The sequence below is a fragment of the Citrus clementina genome, unplaced genomic scaffold, assembly GCF_000493195.1.
Source record: "Citrus clementina cultivar Clemenules unplaced genomic scaffold, Citrus_clementina_v1.0 scaffold_6, whole genome shotgun sequence".
NCBI classification, from domain to species: domain Eukaryota; kingdom Viridiplantae; phylum Streptophyta; class Magnoliopsida; order Sapindales; family Rutaceae; genus Citrus; species Citrus x clementina.
This window is the reverse complement of record NW_006262139.1, coordinates 18,265,390-18,275,309: the sequence shown is the minus strand read 5'-3', so window position 1 is coordinate 18,275,309 and position 9,920 is coordinate 18,265,390. Positions and strand designations below refer to the sequence as shown.

At 31.2% G+C, this 9,920-nt stretch overlaps 1 long non-coding RNA gene across 2 annotated transcripts; it reads right to left on the bottom strand.

Annotated features, from left to right (window-relative positions):
• Nucleotides 1-366: 366 nt before the first annotated feature.
• Nucleotides 367-3,611, bottom strand: LOC18038494. 2 transcript variants are annotated; one of them, XR_002904807.1, is made up of 4 exons: nt 2,958-3,611; nt 1,630-1,816; nt 1,253-1,346; nt 367-729 (listed from the first exon to the last, which is right to left on the bottom strand). It is a non-coding gene; the product is annotated as an uncharacterized LOC18038494 (long non-coding RNA). The 2 variants fall into 2 exon arrangements; XR_002904808.1 differs by having other exon boundaries at nt 415-729; nt 1,593-1,816.
• Nucleotides 3,612-9,920: the final 6,309 nt, after the last annotated feature.

The window sequence follows — 9,920 nt, the reverse complement described above, 5'->3', positions numbered from 1 at the left end:
TATATTATAGAGTGATTTTATTCATTCCAATTGTGTATGTACAAAACAAAAAGATGAGCTCTCCTTTTATAGTTACATAATCACTCCATAAAATTAATAAAAAATTATGGATCATAATTCCTTGTAAGATAGTAGGAGTTATAGGGAAGCTAAAGGTTGCTAATGGGAGATAATGGAGAGACCAAGAGATATATGTTATGAACATCTACATTTATTTTAATAAATTCATAACACTCCCCATTGGATGTTTATTACAAAGAATATGTCTCATTAAAATCTTTACATAATTGTTATTGTGTAATAATAATTAAATTAATTATGAGAAAATAAAAAATCAAATCTAAAAAAAAATTCTCTATTTATTAGAAAATAGAGAATATATAAAGATGAGAAATAGTAATACCACTTCACCTCCTCAAGTCTCAGTTTTATATATATACTAGCAACTGAAACACCAAACTATCTGGCCATTGTAGTGTATTGTGATGCTCAAACATCAGAACAAATCATAAGGCGCTTTTTTCTTCAAAAAATTGAAACTAGAGGATAAAAACGTCCCATGTAATGTAGGCGGTCCCATGGGGTTTTGACCTGACCTCTTGGTAGAATCCAACTGGTCTGTCAAACCAACCCCTCAGGATCAAAAAGATGAACAAGCGAAAACAGAAGCAGCTGATGTGCCTGGTTGTTCCCACTTTCCAATGTAGTATAATTCTGCTAGTCTCGCAACTGGATGACATAGCAATAATTTTCTTCAGAAATAAACAGAGGATTTTCCATCATATACAGCCAAAAGGTAAAAACTCCAAGTAGGTACAGGCTGACTATCTGATCCTGTAATTTGAAGAGCCTCAAATTTCCAAGCATATCAATATGCTCTGTAAGGATCATTCAGAGTGTTTGCGGGTCATGAAAGAGATGGTACTCATAGTCCAGATTGCAATTGTAGTTTTAGTTGCTTGGTGTTTCAGACTTATCGAGTAGAAAACTATTTCCACAGCAACCAAGCAATATGAGACAACTATCATCTATGTACCGAAAATCATTTCTTTTACCAGGCCAATACTTGGCAAGGAAATCTAAAAGCAAAACAGACAACCCAAATCCCGAAAACAAGCCCCTAATTTAAGGGGAATGACATAACAACGAGACTGTGGTCAAGGAAATACGGACAACACCCTTTTGTAATAGTATAACAAATATATAAATCAGAAAATTTAAATTAAGTATCTTTATTTAACTTTCTACCAACCTGCATTGAATGACTCCTTCAGTTCCTGTACCGCTTCATTGTTCAAAACAGCATTCCAAACAGCTTTATCAGAAGATAATGAAATGACCATTCTCTGGAAAAGCGGGAAAAAAAACATATATATATAAAGATGTCAAATTCTATGACCACAAAATTGATTATAGAAAGTTAATCCTTGCTCTTAAACATGAGCATGGTTCTATTTCTGTTCTAATCTGGTGATTAAAGCAATTGTACTGCTCACATTATCCTATCTATATGTGCAGTCTCTATCGAACATTTGCACTTAGCCACCCTAAACAATTGCTTTGAGTTAATATTTTAAATTGAATTTCCATACCATTAGATCTTTTAGTCAAGGTCAGCAGTAAAGGCACCTGAATTGATGGCTCAGTCTGCAACAAATGAAAAGCATCATAAACTCTGTCAGCTGGATAAGGCTGCAACATTCTTGAATTACTAAGACACAGAGAGGGCTCTATCCAATCCAACTCTGTATCCCTGTCCGAATTGGAGGCAAACTTATCCCTCACAAGTCCAGGGCATGAAGCAGGGTCAAAAACCCTATAAAATCAAAATAATTAGAAGTTAGCATAAATTTGAAGTATTATTATTTTTTTCTTTTTTTCCTGCTGATGCAAGTTGATAATTTGTAGCATTTAAAGATAGTGAAGCAGAAAGAGCTTTAGATGATAAGCATCTTTTGAATCAAATGAATAACTAGTCGGGTATATAGGTTTTGTTCGAGGTGGGTAATACTAAAAAAACAAGTACCAAGGGCAGTAATCACAAATAATACTGACTTGGTAATCCCATGCACCAATAGAGTTGTACAAGTACAAAGTTTAAGCAATTGCAACCCCATTCACCACCATTATGAAATTAGAACTTAACAAATATTCAACTGAGATCAAATGGATTGGAATTGACCAAGGGAACGCAATCCATTAATGGAAAGAATAGAACTGCATCAGGTTGTGAGAAATCAATCAAAACATATCTGTCAATAAATCTTGTAACTGAACTATAATCTTCATCTGCTTGAAATTTTCCAAAAGCGAAAGTCAAAGTTACATTCAATACGTAACTTTGTGGTCCCCATCATTTTTCATGTTAAAGTTATTGATTATAAGATTAAGAGTAATGATACAGTCACAAACTTTTGTTCAAATTAATTTTATATAAATTAATTAAACATGATAAGATTAGTTGAATTAAATATCACTTAATTCATATAATTTATTTTTATTATTTTATATTTTCATTCGACCAATAAATTAATGACTATTCAGTTTGTACAAGACTTTAAAAATATACTTAATCAACAACACCCCATTAATTTTACCAAATAGAAAGACCGAGACAGGTGGCACAATCTGTCAACATAGCCTTAAACAACACAACCGAGACAGCCACAAAAGTCAAAAATAACACTCCAAGCAAACCCCAATCCATTTCAGACACAGAAGCAGCAATCATTTACCGATTTGCAGCATCAATACAGACTAGTAATTTCAAGAATCCCATAAACAGTAAAGATATGAAGGCGAACAATTATATCATTAAACAACATATTATTCAATAATCAAAAAGAAGAAAGCATATTTTCCACGAAGAACCAAAGAAACAACAGATTAATTTCATTGTGTTACACAATTATGAACACCTAAACATGTAAATAAATGAAGGGAAAAAAAATTCTTACTGTTGAAGAGCAGAAACTGCTGTGTTAACTTCCTCAAGAGAAGGAACAGGGCCAAGAGTAAAGTCATCAACAAGAAACCCATGAGACTTATCAAAATCTTCTCACATCCATCGACAGACACCCACTCATACTCATAACAACAAGAAGAACCACCATCACCACCGACACCAAAGGAACTCCAACTGGGCACCCCATAATGGGCAGGAACCGGAACATTATGAGAAACAAACGGCGACGCCGTCAAAGCAGCAGCAGCAGATAAAGAGAGTTGGTTACCACCATTTCTGTTCTGGTGGGCAGGCCTCGAATTAGCAGCAGTAGGTGAAGTTGTTGAAGTAGTAGTACTAGTACTTGAAGATGACGATGAAATGGGTTCTTGAAGATTCATGACGCCGGTTCTTGTCGTGGTGACTGCCCTGCCGACAGTTCTTAACATGCCGCCGCTTCCCCCGCCTCCAACTCCGCCGCCCATGCTTCTGCTCCACCGAACATAAACATGAGTTATTGTTTTTTTTTTTTTTTTTTGATGCGGTTTCTTCTTTTAAGAGTCTTTAGATTATAACAGCAAAAGCAAAGGAATGAAAGAAAATCTAAGCGGAGATTTTTGTTTGTATGGACTGTGAATCTTTAGGGCCTGTTTGGTATTGTTTTTGAATTTATATTTTCTGAGAATAAAAATGAAAATGAAAATGGTATTTTACAGTTACTGTATTTTGAATTTAAATATGTGTTTGGTATTATTTTTTGTATCTTATATTTTAAAATTGAAAACAATAATATGCGTTTGGTAGACACAGTTGAAAATGATAAAAACAAAAAATATGCGTTTGGTAATACTTTTTTCAAAAACAGTTTTTACTAATCATTTACATTATATTTATAGTCATAAAATAATTATTTAGCTAATACACACAAATACAACAAAATAATTTAACCCAAATTTAATATAAAAAAAATTACATGATAATAAAGTTTAAGAATTAACATTAATTAAAAAGAATTTGACATTGTCATTGTTTTTACACTATATAATTAAGATATATATTATAACACATGATTTAAACAAAATAATTATAAAAAAACTACATGATACAAATTATGCATTAAGTATGTAATCATGCCACATAAAAGCTGCAATTCCATCTCTGCATTTCGTGAAATAGATGAATTGCTTTGTGAGCTTTGCCATGATTTGCAAGCCCTCCAATCATGGTACTCCATGAAACAACATCTCTCTTTACCATCTGATCAAACAGCTGACTTGCTTGATTGATGCAACCACATTTTATGTACATTTCGATGAGAGCATTGCAAATAACAGTCCTCCGCAACAAGTGATTTTTATCACAATACATATGAATCCATTCCCCTAGCTCAAGAGATCCTAGTTGTGCACAAGCTGGCAAAATAGGTACGATACTTATCTCATCAGGTTCAATACCCACTATTTGCATTTGCCGAAATACATCCAGTGCTTCAGCATAGCTCCCTATATGTGCATACCCCAAAATCATTGCAGTCCATGAGACAATAGTCGTATAAGGCATCTTATCAAATAGCATTCTTGCTTTCTTCATTTGACCCAATCTAGCATTCCCAGAAATAAGATTATTCCAAGCAACTATATCTCTATCAGTCATTTCCTCGAACACTTTGTGTGCCTCAATTAGCTCATCACATTTTCCATACAAATCTAGAAGTGCATTCTCTGTTATGGAATGCGACTTCAGCCCAAATTTACACACATGGGCATGAATTTGCTTTCCCAGGGAAGGACACAACAGCCCCACACATGATTTAATCACAAACAGTAATGTAAATTTATCAGGCAAAATTAGGCTTCCAGCTCGTGGGTTATATAATTACCGGCAAGTGACAATGAAGTAGCAGTAGATGAAGATCCGAGAGAGCAAGTGCAGATCCAAGAGAGCAAAGACGAAGTAGCAGCAGCTGGACGGAGTCCGAGTAGCAGCAGCTGGACAGAGTCGGAGCAGCAGCGGTTACGGCGGAGAAAGAGCAGCGGCAGTGGCTAGCACACCAAGAGCGACCAAGAGAGAGATTTGCTGCAACTGGATTGAGAAAATTGAGGGGAAAGAGGGAGCTGCAGTGAACTAGATTGAGAGTGAGGGCTGCAGTGAAGAGAAAAGTGAGGGCTGTAGGGTCACGATTTTTTTGTTGTTTTTTAATTTATTTTTAGGTTTAGTTTGTAAAATTTGGAGAATATGTTTAACTTGTTTTCAGTTGTATAGTTATAATAATGAATCCAGATTTTGTGTTTTGTAATTTGTTTTGTGAAAAAAATCCACCAAACATGTTTTATGTGTGTATTATAAAAATGAAAACGAAAATATGACTTGTAAAACGGTATCAAACAGGCCCTTAAAGTGCGGTGAGCCACTGTACTTTATCCAATCTCTGCTACTCTGACACACTTTTGGCTTTGATACTTACGAGGCGGTTGTGGATATGTGGATAGGAATGGGATGCAACATTTTTCGCCATTTATTTTATATTGAGTTAAAACTTAAAACCACTCTTTTGTTTTGGTTTCTCATTTTATTGCAGTTAAGCAAACCATTTTTCGAAAATTAAAAAGAGTTATGGCTAGAGCCTAAAGCGAAGGGAGGTAGCCATTGTAAAGTTTATTGACTCTTATTATTATTATTATTATTATTTTATTCACATCATACACCACCTTGAAATTTTCTCCAGTTTTTTATTTTTTCCGTTTCTAATTAACACCTCTTTAATTTTTATGTATTAATTTATCATAATAGGATCCTCTCTTAATTTTAATTTTATTAAATTTTTAAAGATATTTTATCATATGTATTTATAATAGTGTATCATAAGATTTAATTTTTATTTATTTATTCACTACCAATCAACTGACCATTTACTCTTAATTTTTTGTTGTTAATGCTTTTAATTTTATCCTACATAAATAAAAATTTGGCGTTCAAGACAAAATACATGCATGATAATAATTGAACGTTAAAGTAATAAGAAAATATACAATAGGAGCACAAATTTTTGTTTTTTTTTTTTAAGAAATAATGGGCGCTCAAACTTTTTGGTATTATAAATACACAATGACAATATGTAAAAGGGAATCAAATTTCAAATACACAATCCTCCTCTACGATTGTTTGTCACTTAAGAAACGGTGGATTTAAAAAAATTATGCAGAACAAAATAATTTTTCTTGAAACTTTCTCTTCTATTTTTTTTTTTAATTTCATAACAAATGATTAGTTGAATTCTAAGGAATTTTGAAATGGGATATCTATATAGCCCGCAGCTATGGTACAACAAGTTATTTTATCACTTTTAATAAAAAGTTTAAATTTTAAAATTTTAAAACTAGAAGTCAGATAGTTTTTTTAAAAGGTTATATTGTCTAAAATATCCATTATTTATTTTTAATTCTTATTTCATTTCTTTCACAATCTAACTTTAGATGGTTGTCTACTTAAATAATTTTATAATGTTTAATAAAAGTTCTTACTAAAAATTAAATAATTAATTTTTTTTATAAAAACTCTACTAATAAAATCACTACTTAAACAATCACTATTTAAAAATGAGTGATGATACAACCACAAACTCTTATACAAATTGATGTGGTATTAATTTATTGGTTAAATGAAAATATAAAATAATATAAATAAATCATGTGGGCCAAGAGATATTTAATTCAACCAATTTTATCATACCATACATGTAGGGATGGCAATGGGGAGGGGAGGGAACCAATCTCCCCGTACTCATCCCCGATATTTTGCATATGTCCCCGTCCCCGTCAGAATTACTTGGGAGAATCTTCATCCTCTCCCCGAATAATAACAGGGGATCCCCAAGGGTCCCCAATCCCCGAATAATTAATACATTTTATATTTTCAATTTTGAGTTAATCATATTAAAATAAAAAATTCAAATAAAAGTAAAGTTTGAAATATATCTTACATTAATATCCATTACAAAAGTCACATACATTAAATTAGTAAGTAACGCAGCATGTAAGGGATACAAACTTCTTTTACAAACTATCGTGAATAAATTAATAGTCTAATACAAAATTGTTACAAATAAAATCGAATTTAGATTCAAAATTAACTTTTTCAATGGTGGCGTGGGTACTTTATAAATGTGGATTATTCCCTTTACAGCACAATAGTTAAGTCGGAGCAAATCAAGAGCAAATATTAGATTAGATTAGATTAGATTAGATTAAATTAGATATTAAAATTGTGATTCGATGTGGGCAATTATAACATCTAAAAATAAATAAAAAATAGATTTAAGTTTAAAACATTTAATGAATATTAAAATTAAAACAAATTTTTTGGGCTAATAGAATTTACCCGGTTTTTTTAATGTATTAAATAAAAATTTAGGACTTTAATTAGTTAATTAGGCCTAAAAGTTTAATAATATAAATATTTTGATATTTGTTATTTTTACCAATAATTATAATTTTATAATTTAAATTTTATTATTTATTTACTAGTAACTTTAAAAAATAAAAATAAAATTAAAAATTAAAATGCGGAAATGGGTAGGGGATGGGGATTCCACCTCATCCCCGTCCCCTCCCCGAATAAGAAATTGAGTAAAAAATATTTCTCGTCCCTTCCCCGAATAAGAAATTAGGTATGAAATTATCCCCGAGAGTACCCGTCCCCGTGGGAATTTTTAACATCCCTACATATATGTTTGTACAAGATATATTTGTACGAGATATGTTTGTATAAGAGTTTGTAGTTATATCATTACTCTTTAAAAAGATATGCTAAATTAATGAGTTTTATCACATTGATAAGGATTGATCGAGTGTATGACGTTGTACACAAAGCAACCTAATCATAATTTGTCACGCACCATATCGCGCACTCGATCAAAATTTTTACATTGGCTATGGTATCTAATGGATTTCATGCCACATAGTCCGTGCACTACCAAATCTTTTTTTTTTAATTTTTTTTTTAACTACCAAATGGGGTCCAAACGGTTTAATATGATATACCCCAAGAATACATTAGTTGGACGTCACTCGGAGTTGGCTATGTAATAAATAACCTCTCTTAATTCTTAATGTTAGGCTTTTGAATTTATAACAACCAACAACTGATAATTCAATCTTTCGTTTTCAACTTTATAATTAAAAATACGACCCCCAAACTTTTGTTTGGCAGGGCCAATTCAGGCATACGTCGAACAATAATCTGCCACGACTCTTCAAGAACGTTTGATTTGGTTGGATTATGTGATTATTTAATTATCCGACGTCACGATGGGATTTGTTCTTAATGCCCAATTCAATTTGATTTGAAGTACACGTTATGTGCTTAATTTGATAATAATTGTTACTTTACTTGCGGGCATGGACAGCATTCAAGATTCTACGTGTTGTTGTTTCTTGGCAACTCATCAACATGTTTATCCACTGCCTTTTTATTTATTCTTCTCTTTTGTGTTTTTATTTGGTTTTGAGCCTCATCTGTTCATTTAATATTATGGAGGCCAAAAAAAAAAAAAAATGAAATAGAGAAGCAATTCTCACTAACATATATTTTTAAAAATATTATCAAAAATTGGCAGGTGTTTGTGCATCATATTTATTTCGAAGTTATTTCGCGACAGATTTCATAATTGGTCATGTCCTTACTCTCCCTCTTCTTCGTCATAATTTTGTAAAGACAATTTCCCACTAACATACTGTTTTAAAAATATTATCAAAAATAATTTTGTAAAGACAATTTTTTTTTTATGATTTTGTTTCCGTACGTGCAACCAAAATCATTGAATTTTGAATATTAAGCACTCTATTTCAATTTCCGTACAACATATTGGATTTGTGCATGAGAAAATGTACATTCGATTGTACCGTTTGTGTTTGTTTGTTGCTTAAGAAAACAAAAAAGGAAGGTTAGTCATTTCCATCAACAATGTATTGAAGAAGACAAATGTACAGAATGAGATGATTTGACAGCATGAGGAATAGCTTCTCATGTTTTTATTTTATGGCAATGTACTCTTTCTAATTTAACCAGTGAAAACAATAAATACGATCTGTCGGTTCTTTCAAATTTTGTTTTTAATACTAGATTATTACTAAAATATTATATCAAATATGATAATTTATATTTACAATTAAATTATACAGCTGAAATCCTCTTTATAGTGTGTGCATTAATCTTCTAAAGCACTATCTAATTTCCTTAGACCTTATCTAATATTTTTAATTATTTAATAATTAAAAAATAACTTAAATTAATCTTGTAATACTTTTATAGAGGCTTCTAACCCTAACTTTCAAATCTTTGCTTCTATTGATTTGTTATTATTGTTTCCTCATTTTTACTTTTGGTAGAAGTTGATGTTTTGAAATTTGTACGAAGACGGGGCCACTTGGAATTTTGAAACCCAAGTTTAGTTATTGGCCCAAGACACACAAACGTGAGTTCTAGAGACGAGAATGGAGCTGCTTACGCCCCTTAAAAACTCTTAAGAAACCCTTTTTTTTTTATTACTTTGTATATACTTGATGAAATTGATAAAAAAATATAAATTATTTTTTTAAAAAATGATGCAGTCTTATAAAATTAATATTATTTATAAAAGTTAATTATTTTTTTGTTAACATTAAAAATATATATTAATGTATATAGTTAAGTGTACACAACATTTTCATCAATAAAAATTATGTTCACACTAATCAACTCTCTATTTTTCTTAGTATTAATAGACTCCCACATCTTACAAAGCCTAACCCTTATCATCCAACTATCTTTATCATTGTTTAACTCATGAAGAAAAGAGTATTCCATGAAACACACAATACTAAAAATTTAAATAAGTCAAAAAATAAAAACACAATAACATTTCTAAAGAGGATGTTGGTTAAATAATAAAAAAATCCAAACATAACAAATCTTAAATGCTTAATATTTATAGAGTTTG